Genomic DNA, 18,193 nt, shown 5'->3' with positions numbered 1-18,193 from the left:
TTCGTGTCACACTCCGTACACCCCGACGTGCATTCTCGCTCGCACTCGGTTTCACTCCCACACTTTATAACACGCCCACTCGCCGACGCACACTTTTTCCTCACACGCGTGCCATTTCCACTCACACGGGACCCTTCACCAACGCCCGGATGCCTCCTCGATCCCAAGCGCGCGAAAATTCTTTTGTCGCCAAACATCCTCTTACAAAATCTCCCCACACAATACACAACAGCACGACTCACCTGGGGGATCCTTTTCTCCACGCGAACCTGCAAACTTCCATTCGGGTTAAGCACAGCATCGTGATGTGAGCAGGGACTTTGTACATAATCCATTTCTCCCTGCAATTCCCGGGCTACCTCCGTCATCTCTTCAATTTTAATTCCCAGCACTGCTTTTTCTTTATTAACCTCGGTGACCGCTGGCTTTAATAAAACACCTTCCTCTACCTCAGCGGTCGCCGGCTTTTCCAAACCCCGTGTCGCGATTTCTACCCCCGTCATTGTACCCGTGCTTTCCTCCGCTTCGCTCAACCAGCGCTTTTCGACCCGCGTTACCTCGTCGTGCACCCCTGGGACCCTTTCGCCCAACTTGCGGTCTCTGTCCCTCTGCTCCCTTTTCTCCCTATCGGCCCTCATTTCTTTCGTTGTTGCTTCAATTTGCTCAGTCTGAGCCCTCATTTTGTTTATTATTCGCTCATTATTAGCGTTTTCTTTCTGTACTTCCACCATGATTTGGACCATGAAGGCTTGCATTTGGAGCACCGTTGGTAGTACAAAGGGTGCGGCCGCAGCTGCCCCAACCTCGTGCGCAAGAGCGCCATTTTGTGCGCCTGATACCCCCGCAACCACATTGCCATTTTTCTCCTCCTCCCTTTCCTCCACATACATTTCCCCGAGGTCCTGGGTCGATCCCACCCTGTCTATCTCTCCCACCGACATCCGATCGCCTTGATTGTCCATGGCGCGATCTCAAAATTTGGGTTTTGCTTTAAAACAACACAAATTTCCAGCAGCTCCAAATTTTGACCAAATTTTTTCTGTTTTTTTTAAAAATTTGGTTCGGGCCTCGAATCTCACTCCCCGACACCAATTGTTACTGCCAATAACACAATTGGTGTCCAAAATTTGGGCCTAACAAATTTAGTCCCAGGTCCGAATCCAACTCCTGACAACCAATTGTTGCAGACGCGGTTTTAGATGTTATATTGACCGAGCGGTTGGTATTACCGCGTCCGAACAGTTACTCCCCGATTAGAACCCGATTCCACCCGACGTTGACCAGATCGCACCACAGATATTCAATCGGGAAACCTCTAAAGCGACCGAAAGAGAATGAAAAGAGAAGAAGACAGAGTACGGAGGAAGAACAGATTTATTATACACACACAAGCAATGGATGGAAGAAGCAGTCACACAGCGAATCGTTAACTTACACTATTCATTTTACTTAACCCCAAGACAACGAGTAGGACAGACGACGTTCACACTTACTCGGGGGATATTGCAGGCAGGTAGGGCTTGAGGTGGATTGCTGGAGAGGGAGGAGGGTCGGAGGCAGCAGCTCTCAATTCCTCGCGGTTTTTGGCGGGAAAACCCTTCGTCGCGTATCCGCTGCCGATGCTTTAGACGTCACGTGCTGGCTCGGGCACACCTGCTCCTCTCCTTCTGGTGGAGCCGTCTCCCTCCTTTCAGCGCGTCTCTCCAAAGCTGGTTTCCTTTCCGAGTACCTCTCCTCTTTGGCTTGGAGCGTTTCGCATCTCACCGCTCCTCTTGGTGCCGCCTCTTCGCTCCTCTCCCAGGTCATCTGGTGAAGCAGTCCCTTACAGTCGCTTTTATCACCTCGGGCGGAATCAAGCCGCCGGCTGCGAGGGCACGCCTACCGGGTCGCTCACCGCGGTGCTGATTGGCCATGCGACCCTCTGGCTCACTCCTCCCCTCTATGACGAGGTGGAGACACGCCTTTCTTCTCCGAGATTAGCACATGGGCAATGGCGGCTTGCGGGATTGAACACAACTCGCACCCTTTTGAAAGGAACTTTGGAGAGCGGAGATGTTTGGGGAAATTGCAAGGGCCTACGCTTATTTTGTTTGATACAATGCAAAGTCAATCTAGTGGGAAACACATATTTAGCCTACATGGAATAAGGAAATACACTATTTAAAAAGATATATCGTGACCTGCGTGTAAGTTTCATGGAATTAACTAGGAGGACGGCTGCGACCATTATTTACATTACGAGGGTGTTTACACATAACAAAACCATACTTTTTTACATTCGTTACACTTCCTCCAAAATTGTTACACTTCTTAAAAACCGTTACACTTCTCAAATTCGTTACCCACTTCTCAAAACCGTTACACTGCACCCTCCTTTCTTACGTTTCGTTCTCGGGCCTACAAAACTTTAACTTAGTGTAACACGTAGGTGTAATTCCCTCTACAATTACCCTGACCCTGAGTGTGACAATCTTAAAACACAAATAAGTATGTCCCCCTATTGCATTGCACCCTGTCTAACAGACTCAAGCCCACAGCTAACCGAATTACGGAATTATTCTCAAACTATACATTTACGGTGGGGAGCATTATTTACAATGACGCGATTTCTTATTTACAACGCAACCCAGGACCTGTGTTTTTTTTTTTGTTTTTTTTTTTAGGGAACAAGAAAAAGAAATTCCTGTTGGGAGGGAGAAGACAGCACGCATTGCATCGATGCACCAGTACCAATACCACCAAAGCACCCAAAAGCACCAAAAGCACCACTCGGTGCGCAGTCACCATGGTTCTTAATAAACACAACAAAACAACTGGTGGTGGTCTTCACTTTCTCTGCTGGGCCGAGGTTCTTCCCGACGTCTTCTGGCTTCATGCGGCCTACTTGGAAATAATAATAAAGCACAACTGGTGTTCGTTTTTATTTAGGGCCTCAGGGGCCAACTAAGGGTGGTCCACCTGTTTGGCATAGGTGCCACCTTACCGAGGTCCGCAAGCACGATTCCCTGGCCACTATGGCCGGTCTCCAACAGAGGTGCCCTGCCCCAGAACCTGGGGTCCATCAAGTGGTACTTGGCCGCAGAACAGCGGTCCATAAAGTGGTACATCAACGCAATGCATGCTGGTTCTGGGAATCTCGGGCGCACAATGGCCACCTCACGCACGCTCCCCTCGGCACCCAATGGCGCACAGGTCATGTGGGAGACAAAAGAAAGACAATTGAGCGAGGGGTAAGGTCACAAGGGTACACATCAATAAGGCAATGCAAGGCGAAATGCGTACGGAGGGCGAAGTGAGAAAGCTCGTCCCTACCGTACGTCACCCCCCTGTCACCTACCCTACCCTTGCCCTTACCCCATATGTACAAAATCTACACATTACCAATTCGTCACTACTGTCACGTCTTCCCCATATTTCCCCTATACCAAATTCGTCTCCACAATCCCTCGACTTCAAAATTTGCCATCACCAATTCATCATCAATCCTCATAAGGAGGAAGAGATGGAATTACGCACAATGTCACACCCACGTCATGATGCGTCTCACAATCCAAACATTTGCATCATAAAAAATAATCAAAACATGGCATGGTGTGGAGTACCTGTCACCTCAGGTGAGTGGATGCAGATGGTGTGAGGAGATCCTTCTTCCTAACTATCCTCTAAATGACTTTAACACACTTGACACTACCCGGGGTCTTTCCCTGCCAATCCATTGGCCAACTTACACTATGGGTTCTAAAAACCAATTCCCATTGACCAAACTGTGGTGCTTCTCAATTTGGGGTCTCACTCCCCCGATTCATCTCCCGGTGCCTTCGCACAATTTCTGGGCTGCGACGTGTAGCTCTCCCAGCAGGTCTACCCACCTGCACACCTCCACCACTGCAGTTGCCACCCGAGCTTACCTGCTCCTCACCCTAACCTATCTAACTGGGGAAGGCCCTCTCCTGGCTCTGTCACCCCTTGGTGCCCTCTGGCACTGGGCTACCCGGGTCCGTCCTCCGGATCCTCGGGCCCCATCCACAACAACTACTACCGGCTCCCAGAGCCCACCTGCGGCCTCACCTGGCCGACAGCCTCACAGTGGTGGAGCGCCCAACCAACTACACACACTAACAGGCTACACGCCCAGCCATTTCCACAACACTAATGCACCCATCCAAAGACCATTCTTTCACCCGCACCACAGATGCCAATATCCAACCACAATTTACCTGTACCCTCTACCTAACACTTACACTACCCGCCCCGGGTATCCGTGATGGGGGTCCACTCTTCCCCCATTCACACCTTCGCACCATCCACTCCACTCCACAATTTCCACCATACTCACTCCACGACCATCCATTCCAATACTCCATTTATTCCACACTACCATTCTCCATACCTGCTGTTGCACACCTGGTGCCACCTGCACCCTCCTTTCTTCCTGGACCATTTGGTCAGCACAACACGCAATCACCACTACTCCCTCATACACTGCTCCATTCACCTGTTCAGTTGCACACCTGTGCAATCACACCTGTTCAATTCTCACCTGTTCAATCTTCACACACACGGCATCATCTCAGCTAACTACTCCCTTCTGAAACTTGTGCTTCCCAGTCGTCCCTTTAAACTATTGCGCTCCCACGTCATTATCATCCACACTAAACTACCTGCGTCCCCACTACAGGTATCAGTCACTAGCTAAACCTTAACGTTACCTAATGTCATCTTCGCTAGATCCCTATCAATATAACCAAGCCCTCCCTGGCTCGGTTGTCATAGCCACCCCATAAACTATTGCGCATTTGCCCCCACCTTACTGTGAGGGATGGTGGATTTGCCATCCCTCCACATCGGGGAGGTCCCACTATCAATTTTGCACATCCAAATTCCACAAATCAAAAATTTTCCATTTACTGCCAATTCTACCCACTATTATAAATTTCGTATCAAATCACTACTATCATCATCACAGTCCACTATATCCTAGCCTCGGTGCGTCGTGACATCATTAAACTCGGTTCGTAAAGCCGAGCAATGAATTCGGGTGGTTTGGTCGCCTGCAGGTTGAATCCGTCCGGCTTTCGGTTCAAGGGAGGTGGTTTGGTTGGACCGAGATTCCACGCACCATCTCGGCGCGGCACCTTGCGGTCCCGGGCCCGATGGCTCAATCTCCCCCGGTCGGAACCCCGTCCCCACGAGGGGGCACCGTTCCGCTTCCTCCCACTCGCCCTTGAACCGGACCGGTTGCCTCGCCCTACAAGGCCCGGACTCGACCGTGCGGGGCGGGGCCAAGCCCGAATCGGCAACGACGCTTCGAAGAGAAGCGACGCAGCATCGATCCGCGCCGGGCCTCGCACCCAACAAAGCACACCGCGCCCCGAGTGCTCGCATCGGCTATCCGTCGCCCTAACCACTAACCCGGTTACCGTCGATGCTTTACTTGCATGCTCACATGCATACGCTACCCCTTTCACCCTTACAAAACCTGGCGTTCCAACGCCGTCCGTACATTCCACCAACGCTCTCCCTCTTACACACCACACTTCTCGCACACACTCTTGCGCACACTTTGGTCCACACCTCTCCTCCGTTACGTCCTCCGTAACACTCACCATGGGCGTGTACTCTTGCATCCACCCACTAACGCGCTCGGATGGGCTCTCCCACACTCGCGCCATGACCAATTCAGGTGTGCTTTCTCGCACACGTTCCACCACCACCTTACTCTCCGTGTCACACTTCGTACACCCCGACGTGCATTCTCGCTCGCACTCGGTTTCACACTCGCGCTCCGATGTGCCCTCTCGCACCTGCGCCATCACCAACTCACTATTCGTGTCACACTCCGTACACCCCGACGTGCATTCTCGCTCGCACTCGGTTTCACACTCGCGCTCCGATGTGCCCTCTCGCACCTGCGCCATCACCAACTCACTATTCGTGTCACACTCCGTACACCCCGACGTGCATTCTCGCTCGCACTCGGTTTCACTCCCACACTTTATAACACGCCCACTCGCCGACGCACACTTTTTCCTCACACGCGTGCCATTTCCACTCACACGGGACCCTTCACCAACGCCCGGATGCCTCCTCGATCCCAAGCGCGCGAAAATTCTTTTGTCGCCAAACATCCTCTTACAAAATCTCCCCACACAATACACAACAGCACGACTCACCTGGGGGATCCTTTTCTCCACGCGAACCTGCAAACTTCCATTCGGGTTAAGCACAGCATCGTGATGTGAGCAGGGACTTTGTACATAATCCATTTCTCCCTGCAATTCCCGGGCTACCTCCGTCATCTCTTCAATTTTAATTCCCAGCACTGCTTTTTCTTTATTAACCTCGGTGACCGCTGGCTTTAATAAAACACCTTCCTCTACCTCAGCGGTCGCCGGCTTTTCCAAACCCCGTGTCGCGATTTCTACCCCCGTCATTGTACCCGTGCTTTCCTCCGCTTCGCTCAACCAGCGCTTTTCGACCCGCGTTACCTCGTCGTGCACCCCTGGGACCCTTTCGCCCAACTTGCGGTCTCTGTCCCTCTGCTCCCTTTTCTCCCTATCGGCCCTCATTTCTTTCGTTGTTGCTTCAATTTGCTCAGTCTGAGCCCTCATTTTGTTTATTATTCGCTCATTATTAGCGTTTTCTTTCTGTACTTCCACCATGATTTGGACCATGAAGGCTTGCATTTGGAGCACCGTTGGTAGTACAAAGGGTGCGGCCGCAGCTGCCCCAACCTCGTGCGCAAGAGCGCCATTTTGTGCGCCTGATACCCCCGCAACCACATTGCCATTTTTCTCCTCCTCCCTTTCCTCCACATACATTTCCCCGAGGTCCTGGGTCGATCCCACCCTGTCTATCTCTCCCACCGACATCCGATCGCCTTGATTGTCCATGGCGCGATCTCAAAATTTGGGTTTTGCTTTAAAACAACACAAATTTCCAGCAGCTCCAAATTTTGACCAAATTTTTTCTGTTTTTTTTAAAAATTTGGTTCGGGCCTCGAATCTCACTCCCCGACACCAATTGTTACTGCCAATAACACAATTGGTGTCCAAAATTTGGGCCTAACAAATTTAGTCCCAGGTCCGAATCCAACTCCTGACAACCAATTGTTGCAGACGCGGTTTTAGATGTTATATTGACCGAGCGGTTGGTATTACCGCGTCCGAACAGTTACTCCCCGATTAGAACCCGATTCCACCCGACGTTGACCAGATCGCACCACAGATATTCAATCGGGAAACCTCTAAAGCGACCGAAAGAGAATGAAAAGAGAAGAAGACAGAGTACGGAGGAAGAACAGATTTATTATACACACACAAGCAATGGATGGAAGAAGCAGTCACACAGCGAATCGTTAACTTACACTATTCATTTTACTTAACCCCAAGACAACGAGTAGGACAGACGACGTTCACACTTACTCGGGGGATATTGCAGGCAGGTAGGGCTTGAGGTGGATTGCTGGAGAGGGAGGAGGGTCGGAGGCAGCAGCTCTCAATTCCTCGCGGTTTTTGGCGGGAAAACCCTTCGTCGCGTATCCGCTGCCGATGCTTTAGACGTCACGTGCTGGCTCGGGCACACCTGCTCCTCTCCTTCTGGTGGAGCCGTCTCCCTCCTTTCAGCGCGTCTCTCCAAAGCTGGTTTCCTTTCCGAGTACCTCTCCTCTTTGGCTTGGAGCGTTTCGCATCTCACCGCTCCTCTTGGTGCCGCCTCTTCGCTCCTCTCCCAGGTCATCTGGTGAAGCAGTCCCTTACAGTCGCTTTTATCACCTCGGGCGGAATCAAGCCGCCGGCTGCGAGGGCACGCCTACCGGGTCGCTCACCGCGGTGCTGATTGGCCATGCGACCCTCTGGCTCACTCCTCCCCTCTATGACGAGGTGGAGACACGCCTTTCTTCTCCGAGATTAGCACATGGGCAATGGCGGCTTGCGGGATTGAACACAACTCGCACCCTTTTGAAAGGAACTTTGGAGAGCGGAGATGTTTGGGGAAATTGCAAGGGCCTACGCTTATTTTGTTTGATACAATGCAAAGTCAATCTAGTGGGAAACACATATTTAGCCTACATGGAATAAGGAAATACACTATTTAAAAAGATATATCGTGACCTGCGTGTAAGTTTCATGGAATTAACTAGGAGGACGGCTGCGACCATTATTTACATTACGAGGGTGTTTACACATAACAAAACCATACTTTTTTACATTCGTTACACTTCCTCCAAAATTGTTACACTTCTTAAAAACCGTTACACTTCTCAAATTCGTTACCCACTTCTCAAAACCGTTACAATATATATATATATATATATATTGTTACGGTTTTGTGCGACCCCGTTCCCTTACCAAAGGGAGATTAAGCCCCTTGTTCTCCTTGGGTCGTCGCAACTGCGAGACTTGAGTCGCCACTTCCGGTCAGACGCTGGACAGGGTTTCGGGACAATGTTCGCACGTACCTAAGTACCCACGCCGTCGTGGAAGCGGGGATCAAGTCTCGCACGAACCATGCGTAATTTGAGTGCACCCAAGCGGATGGCGCACCACGTGGTCCGTGCTATTACCTTTGTATTGGAACCCGATTAGAGCGATATAATTCGTACCACGCTCAGTCAATGATGGAAGGGACGAAACGGTCGAATCAAAGAAATAACACGTTTAATTAATTATTTACAATGATCGGTAGAAGAACAGAGGCACATGGCAGTCTTATACAGTCTTACTTATCGCCCAGACAAAGGGCCCATTCACACTCACAGGGGGATGAAGGAAGGAATGTTCATGCGCTGAACGCGCCGGCTTGGTCGTTCAGGAACAGCTCACCCGGCACGGCCCTCTGCGGTCACAGCTCGTCCCCCCGATGAACGCCGGCAGGCAGGGGGGAGGGATCCTCGCAGCGCATATCTCGAACAAAGGCAGGCAGGAAAATATGCGCGTCTCTTGCCCGGCACGGCGGTCCTTCACAGCGCGATTAATACAATGGCGCGCTTTCACTCTCGTAACTCAACGGAGGATCTGACTCAAGCTCAACCGCAAACTCAACTTGTAACTCGTCTGCCTCCCTTCTCACAACTCGGCGCTCCGAACTGACTGATGGGCTTGCCTCATAACTTGTCACAGTGCGTCTCTCCTCACCTCATAACTTAGTTCAACAGAGGACCCCAGCTCCTAACTGACATGGGGGGGCTCTGGGCACAGGGTTATATCGCCACGCCCTGGCTTGCCTCAAATGTTCCAAACCACGCCATTTGCCGCAGTCGTAAGCCACTCCCCTCGAGCCCTGATTGGCGGCTCGGCTTACCGGTCACTCCCACTTCTCCTGTCCCACCTTCCTTCGGCCTGGATCGACTTGTCAGGCCGGCCTTGTGGTATTTTGCGCCAAAACTCAAAGCATCGAGGCGGCATTAGCATTGGAAGGAGACCTAACTCTCATTATTCTACTCAACGCAAACTAAACATAGGAAAGGTCTACGCTTACACTTACTAAGAAATAACTGAGCTTAAACGAGGCTACATGTTGTAGTGTGACTAAACTAAGAGGGGAAATTAACCTTTTATTGCAAAAACACAAAACTACAACACTACCCCCCCCTCCCTCGTCAGACTCGTCCCCGAGTCGAAACCAACAAATAAAACGACCGGTTAGAGAATGACATGCAAAATTAACTTTTACTTTTATATGTGACATATAGGTGTGGTTCCCCCTAACATTTACTCTGACCCATGTATGCGACAGTTTTAAAACATTACATATGTCCCTCCTATTGCGTTGAGTAGCTACCTATCAGATTCACACCCACAATTAACCGAATTCCGGAATTTGTCAAACTAAACACATAGCCGGTGGGCAGCATTTTTATATTTACAAGCACAAAAACTTAATCTTATTTACAACTCTATGACCCAGGACCTGTCCTTTTTGGAAGAGAAGATTGGAGGGGAGAGAAAGCACAGCAAAATCACAACATACTCAAAAATCATGACATTTGCTGCTTGCTTCTTGCATCTTGCTTCTTCTGTGTGCATATATCAAACCGGCTAGCCCCCGGACCAGCATACAGGCCATTTTTGATCTTCAGGGCTACCTAAACTTACACATCTTCTCATCCCGAGCACACCATAATAAAAATGCACAAAAAATGCTTTTATTTCATTTCTTTGCCAGGCAGGGCCAACCTTATGTGGTCCGACTGCGTGACATTAATGCCACTCAAAACAAGTGGTCCGAAGGTGCAAGATGGTTTTGCAGCAAGGTGCTGCACAGCAGAGGTGCAAGGCCACAAAACTTGTGGTCCATAAGGGTGATAGGTGCAGCAAAGGGTTTGTAGCAGCAAAGTGCTGCACAGGTGCAGCAAAGTTACAACAAAAGGATACGGCAGCAAAGTGCTGCGCAGTTCGGCTCTGTGAGCTAGTGTGGACTACCACTTCGTGGCTGAGCTGTTGTTGCTCCTAGACGTTTCCTCTTCACAATAACAGCACTTACCGTTGACCGGGACAGCTCTAGCAGGGCAGACATTTGACAAACTAACTTGATGGAAAGGTGGCATCCGATGATGGTGACACGTTGAAAGTCACTGAGCTCTTCAGTACGGCCCATTCTACTGCCAATGTTTGTCTATGGAGATTGCATGGCTGTGTGCTTGATTATATATACCTGTCAGCAATGGGTGTGTCTGAAATAGACGAATCCACGAAATAGAAGGGGTGTCCGCATACTTTTGCTCATGTAGTGTGTGTGTGTGTATATATATATATATATATATATATATATATATATATATATATATATATATATATATATATATATACAGTGGGACCTCTAAATCCGAATTTAATTCGTTCCAGCGGCAGTTCGGATTGGGAAAAGTTCGGAATTAGAAACTATTTTCCTCATAAGAAATAACGGAAAGTGAATTAATCCGTTCCTGGACCCCAAAAACCCATTATCAAGACACTGTTAACTGCAAATACACATGATTCAAGGTAAAATGAGATGAGTAAATGCCCTAAATATCAAATAATAATAATAATAAAAACAAGAAATAAATGTACTAACATGAAAATAACTGCATTTACCTTAGTGGAGAGTTCTGATGGTGCATGTGGAAGCCGGAGAGGAGGAAGGAGGGAGAGGGTTTTATTGCTTGGAAGGTGAGGCACCTTCCAAGCTAACATCAGATGACTGTGCTTCTGGTGTTTGCTCTCTTTGTCTCTTAACACCACGTGTAGAGGGTTGGGGCTCACTAGGCTTGCTTTCTTTAGAGAACCACCTCTCCAAAGTTGCCTGGTGTTGGCGACTCTTCTCCTCAAGATAAGCCTTCACAGAAGGGGCAAACTACTCATGAATCCACTCAGTGAAGAACTGCCTGGTAGCCCATGCTTTCACGTTTGCCCTCCACGTTCGGTTATAGAAATACATTCGGAATAAGGGACAAAATTTTCTCGAATTTACGGTTCGGAATTAGAGTAGTTCGAGATGAGGGGCGTTCGGAATTAGGGGTCACTACTGTATATATATATATATATATATATATATATATATATATATATATATATATATATATATATATATATATATATATATATATATATATATATATATACATATATATATTGCACATCTGCCAACTGAGTGTAATGAACCATGACTCAGATGGGCAAAAATATAACCTCAGTTTATAAAAAAAAATTTTTTTACGAGAACGGCACTATTCGACGTCACCTGATATGCCTCTGCCCACATTATTACATTATTATAATACTTGTATCAAGTTTGATTTAAATACATTCAGCTGTGCCCAAGTTAGCACATTTTTACCTGACATGACCTCTAACCGTTGACTTATTGACCTCAAAATTTAATCAGTTCATGTTTACATCATTATACATACCTGTACCAAGTTTTCATTTTAATCCCTTTATCTGTTCACAAGTTCTCACATTTTTATCTGACATGACCTCTGACCTTTGACCTCAGGACCCTCAAAATCGAATCAGTTGATCTGTACATCATTGTACATATCTGTACCAAGTTTGAATTAGGTCCCTTTAGCCATTCTCAAATTATACACCTATTACAGACCTTTGACCTCTTGACTCCATATTATAATCATTTAATCTTTACGTCATTATACATCGTTGTACCAAATTTGAATTGGATCACTTCAGCCATTCTCAAGTTATAGTCCTATTACAAACTTTGACCTTTGACCCCAAAATCGAATAAGTTCATCTTTACATCATTATACATAAGTGTACCAAATTTGGTCAGAATCCCATCACTAGTTCACAAGTTATCGCGGTAACAGTATTTTTACCGAACATGACCTCTGACCTTTGCACTTTGACCTAGTCACCCCAAAATCTAAACAGTTCATCTTTACCTCATTATACATATCTGCACCAAGTTTGACTAAAATCCCTTTAACTGTTCTCAAGTTATCACGGTCACGAAAACCTATCACGGACGGATTGACTGACGGCCAACCTGAAAACATAATGTCTCCAGCGACGAAGAATCAGCGGATAGACAATGCAGAAAAGACAATGCACAATTTCTAATAAGTTCATAACAAACAAAAAAATCACAATTGAAGATACCCAACAGAATGGCCAAACAAATGGATTATCCATATCTACCAATAACTGAACCTTTATACTGGAAGCTGAGACTCCAAGACAAAAGAAGATATAGAAAGCCTAGGTCACACATAGGCGGATATTTTGGCGACTACTGGCGACTGCCGGCGATCAAGATTTTTCGGCGACTACTGGCGATTTTGGGTGGTCAAATATGGTCAGGCGGCAGTATAGCGACTGCAGGCGGCCACATTGCGACTGCATTGCGACGACGCCCCGAGTGGGATGGCGACTGTTGAAGATCGACGACGACTGCATTGCGGATGCACGGCGGCAGCGTGGCGACAGTCTGGCGGCTAGATTACGACCGATGGCGGATCGCGGCGACTGCATTGGGGCCGGGTGGCGGTTTACTCCGACGTCCGCAAGACTGCAATAAGACCGCCGGCGATTGGAGACGATTCACACAACTTTTTAAATCTTTATTTCTCTATTTTACATTTCACTTTATTCATTTCAATGATGTATGACATGAAGCATAAAGATGTTTGATGTACAATAAGAAAGTTAATAAAGATGTATCATTGTAATGTAATAATCAAACTTTTCTGCAGGGAGAGAGAATGGAAATAAAGTCCAACAAATTATTTCCACTGGTCCCAAGTCCCATAAATAAAGTTTCCAAAGGACCAAAGTCCCCAAAAATAAAGTTCCCAAAAGTCCCAAGTCCAAACAATAAAGCCATATCCTTGTCGGCACCACAGGACCTCACTCCACGGAGACCCTCACACCATCCTGTCTTGCCATGGAATCGTGGTATGTCGTAATGCAGTCGCCAGGCAGTCGTATCTCTGTCGCCAATGGCCGTAACTCGGCCGCCACTAGTCCTACTGCTGTCGTCGTCAGTCTCCCATAGCCGCAGGGGAGACGTGGCAGTTCTTCTGTACTCGATATGCAGCCGCAACAGTGTCGGCCCGTAGTCGGGAAGATGCCGCAGGAAGGCCGTATGGCATTCGCATCTCTGCCGTGCTGGCTGCTGGGGCGATTGCGGAAGACTATGAGCGACTGGGTTGCGGCCGCTTTACGCTCTTATTACGGATACCGAAGTCAGCATGGCGGTTCCATCACGACAGCATGGCGGATTTTTTTCGATTGCGACTGAGCGCGCCGTTTTTAAACATTTAAAAAAATATTTGGCCCCTTTGCGGCTCTTGCCGACTGCAGCCGACCTGGGGAGGATAACCACGACTACAGGCGACCGTCCATTACGGTTTCATTACGATTGTCGGCGGGTGGTGGCGATTTTTTCAGTCGCCAGTAGTCGCCGACAAATCCGCCTATGTGTGACCTAGGCTGAAAGGTTGCAAAAAAAAAGGATGAAGGATGTCACCAAAAAATCATTTGGAGATAGTAGACGTGTTGGGGAATCCCATTCGTAGCCTCAGTGGAGGCAATGGATATTTGACTGGGAGATCACGCTTCTTCAAAACAGCAAGTCTGGCTATCTCAATAGGGCAACGTGAGCCTGCACCAAACTCAAAATCAACATGGATTTCTGAATCCCAACCATCCATTCTTCCGGCACCAGTTTCAACTCGACTCTGTCTTGAACCTCAACCTCGACTGCACATTTGGGCTGGCAGAATAGCCCAGAGGTATAAGCACTCATCTCTGAGCTTTCTAAAAGACTCAATATTAATAGTTGTCCGACTGTCCGGGACAAACAATTTTGTCCATCAGACAATGAAAACCTCAACAAACCTGTCCGAAGGACAGATTAATTTTTCCACCCAGAAGGTTAATAAATCAGACATATCATAACGTCAAATGTACTTGTTCTTTTTTGTGAAGCCACAACGATTAGCAGTGACAATGATGATCATTTTAGACCTGACCACCCTGTCTGTGCGTGCCGGTGAAAATTTCAAAGAAACATAATGGTATCGCCCCATATGCATGCGGTACAAATAGTTGGATAGGTGCATGGTTGAAGGGACAGGTAAAATCGAAAACCTACCTGTCCCATGAACAGGCAGGAGAGAAATTAATGTTGAGCCCTGGTCTAGTCTAGATTTCAATCTTGGCTCAGCTATAAACTGTCGTCCTGGTGTTTCGCAGGTAGGATCCATCGGATGGACAATAAACTGGGAATCCTGCCTTGCTGGAATTATGCAAGGCTGGTGTCCTTTGTGTCCTTAGATCCCACGGTGACCTTAGTGAACATTAGTCGAGCTTTAGTTCTATTCTGGCACCGCACCCTGCTCACCAAACTCTCATTGGATGGTATCCATGGAAATCTCCACGCATGGCTTGCGAACTTCCTCTCTGGACGTAGTGAACGTGTGGCCCTGAATGGATTTCTCTCATCTCCCCTTCCTGTTCAGGCTGGAGTTCCCCAAGGCAGTGTTCTGGGCCCTTTGCTATTTCTGGTCTTCATCCCTGGTGTTGGGCTAGTGGCTTGGGTGCCGGCTTAGGATCCTAGGATCCTGGGTTCGAATCCCGGTCAATCGCTGAATTAACGCCAGGGGGGTTGACTCAGCCTGTCATCCTTCCGAGGTCGGCTAATTGAGTACCAGTTCACTGGTAATTCCCTATTTGTCGTTAAAGGCGGCAAAAAGGGTTGGCGTCAGGAAGGGCATCCGGCCGTAAAACATTGCTTCAAAAAAGGGGAACCAAAAAAACAACAAAAAAAAAAAAAAACAACCACGGTTCCCAAAAAAGGCCAACCCCCGCTTGCGGGGAAAAATGGCCTCTAAAGGTGGTTATATCAATGATCTCTCCGACTCTCTGGAAAATCCTCTCTATCTCTTTGCTGATAACTCCACTCTCTGCCGCTCCATTCCTCATCCCTCAGATCGGCAGTCTGCAGCCTCCTCACTCTCTGCAGACCTGGGCAAAATCAAAGACTGGTCAAACAAGTGGAACATGTCTTTCAATCCTGACATATCTCACACTCTTACGATGTCTCTCTGAAAAAACCGACTGGACAACCCTCCCATCTACTTTCTCAACAATCCTCTCCAAGAAGTTCTGTCATTCAAGCTCTTGGGTCTCACTATCTGCCATGATCTTTCCTGGGAAAACCACATTTCCAAGCTGGCCTCCAAAGCCAGTCGCCGACTGGGCATCCTCCGTCGTGTGAAGTCCTTCCTTGGCACACCTGAGCGCCTCACCACATACAAGGCTTTCATCCGCAGCTCAATGGAATACTGATTTCCGCTCTGGGCCGGTGCTCCTGCCTTACACCTAGCTCGGCTTCACAAGGTTGAAACCAAAGCTTTCAGAATTATTGGAATCTCCGACGATGAAGCTAACTCCGCGGGCCTTTCACTCACTCACCGCAGGCAGGTTGGTGGTCTTTCTGTCTTCTACCAACTCATCTCCGGCCTAGCCAACCCAGCTCTGTCCCCCAAATATTCCTACAGGTCGCACAAGATCTGCCTGCAACCCTCTTCTGGTGAAACTGCCAAAATCAAGATTGTCTGCTCACCTTCACTCCTTAATTCCTCTTTTCTCCCGCCTCTGGAACAAACTCCCTCACTCTCTTCAATCCCACTCCTCCCTCCAGGTCTTTAAAACAGCTGTTCACCACCATCTCTTATCTTCCCCCTTCCAAAACCTTGATCTTTTCTACCTCTGCTAATTCACCCCAGATCCACTTTTTTTGAAATACCGACTTCTTTCCTGGAAGTTCTAGCAGTGTCCATGTGTTTTATACCTCTCCCACCCCCACCCCCTCCCCACGGCTCCTCCCCCCAAGCCCTCTCCCTCCCACAGATCTCTCGATAACCCTGCTCTCAAATGTTGTACTTGTGTGCTTCCCTCTCTCTCCCCATCTTGTCTCCCGCTCCCTTTATTGTATGTTTTGTGTGTCCCCACCATCCGTTGGTTTGTTCCACCACCACCCACCATCGTGTCCGTTTGTTTTTTGTGATTAATGTTAGCTCTTACACGAGCCTCGATCTTGTATCCAACCAAAAAAAAAAAGAAAAAAAAAAGAAAAGCCTCCTCACATTTCTATTCCGGAGATCAACTGACAGTTCCTTGGACTTGGTAGAGTTCCTGCTCTGACATGCACTGTCAACTGTGGGACCTTTTATAGAAAGGTGTGTTTCTTTCTAAATAATGTCTAATCGATTATATTGGCCACAGGTGGACTCCAACCCAGGTTCTCGAGACATTTCAAGGATGATCAAAGGAAATTGGATGCACCTGAGCTCAATTTGGAGTGTCATAGCAAAGGAGTTGAATACTTATTGATTCAAGATATTTCAGCTTTTCATTTTTAATTATTTTGTAAGAAATTGAAAAACATCCACTTTGACAATATGGGGTATTATGTGTTGATCAGTGATTTAAGATCTCAATTTAATCCATTTTAAATTCAGGCTGTAACACAACAAAATGCGAAAAAGCCAAGGGGTGTGAATACTTTCTGAAGGTACTGCACATCAAGACCTGGAGGGCTCCTTTCCAACTTCCAAAACCCACATTTGGAAATAACAACCAACGACAAACACACACACACACACACACACACACACACACACACACACACACACACACACACACACACACACACACACACACACACACACACACACACACACACACACACACACACACACACACACACACACACACACACTGGGGGTGTCATGAGTCGTATACTGCAGCGGTTTACCAGAATCACACTCGCTTGAGGTGCAAAACCAGAGCATTCACTACCCCATTAAACTCAGGTGTGACGGACTCAAGGGGTTTCCTGGAATTACTGAGTCGACGGACTTACTTAATGTGGTTGTGGTGCATCACAGGTATGATGGGCCAAATGGCATCCTCCTGCGTCAAATTTACTTGTTAAGATGTTTTGGTCTCGTATCGAATTGTTCAAAACTTCACCGCAACCAACAGACATTATCAGGTTTTGTGTTTGTGTGCAGCAGAATGGCATCTTTACTTCATGCAATGCAAAGATGGCACTTCGGTATTTTCTGTGAGGTTCACAGAAGGGAATGGTGATGAGAAAATCCTAGAATGTACGCTATTTCCGTATTTACCGACATTGGCAGACGTTCTCCTTCCTGGTGGACATCTGATTACGGTAACACGCTTGTAAACTTTTGTACCCAGGTAAGTTGGACAGAATACCTCATAAAAACTACCATGGGAGTAATTCACATGATCATGGTCATGATGCGTTGTGTTAGCATTGCAGCCCAACCGGATGAAATGGGTTAAGAAACGAATCCGCATTATAATTCCCTATAATCGAGGCATGCTGTTCTGACGACTGAAATACGAAAACCTCCGTATGGATCGTTACAAAAAATGACTCCGTGCTATGCAGAAGATTTTTCACCTATGTCGAAGGACAAAAAAACTTGGGGAAAATGGAAGCACAAAACAAAACAAAGCACAAAAATCCCAACGGCTCAATGAGGTGTGAATGGTCCAGCAACCAAACCCTTATGGGAGTAACACAGTCACTTAACACAAACAGAGTACACGATAAAACTCTTATGGGCATATACATGCTGTGATGCACAAACCACACTTGTTAGTCATTGCTATATAATACAAGAACTACATAACACAAGCATGCATGCATGCAT

Source organism: Myxine glutinosa, chromosome 12 (assembly GCF_964187855.1).
Source record: "Myxine glutinosa chromosome 12, kmMyxGlut1.1, whole genome shotgun sequence".
NCBI classification, from domain to species: Eukaryota; Metazoa; Chordata; class Myxini; order Myxiniformes; family Myxinidae; genus Myxine; species Myxine glutinosa.
This window is presented reverse-complemented; position numbering follows the sequence as displayed.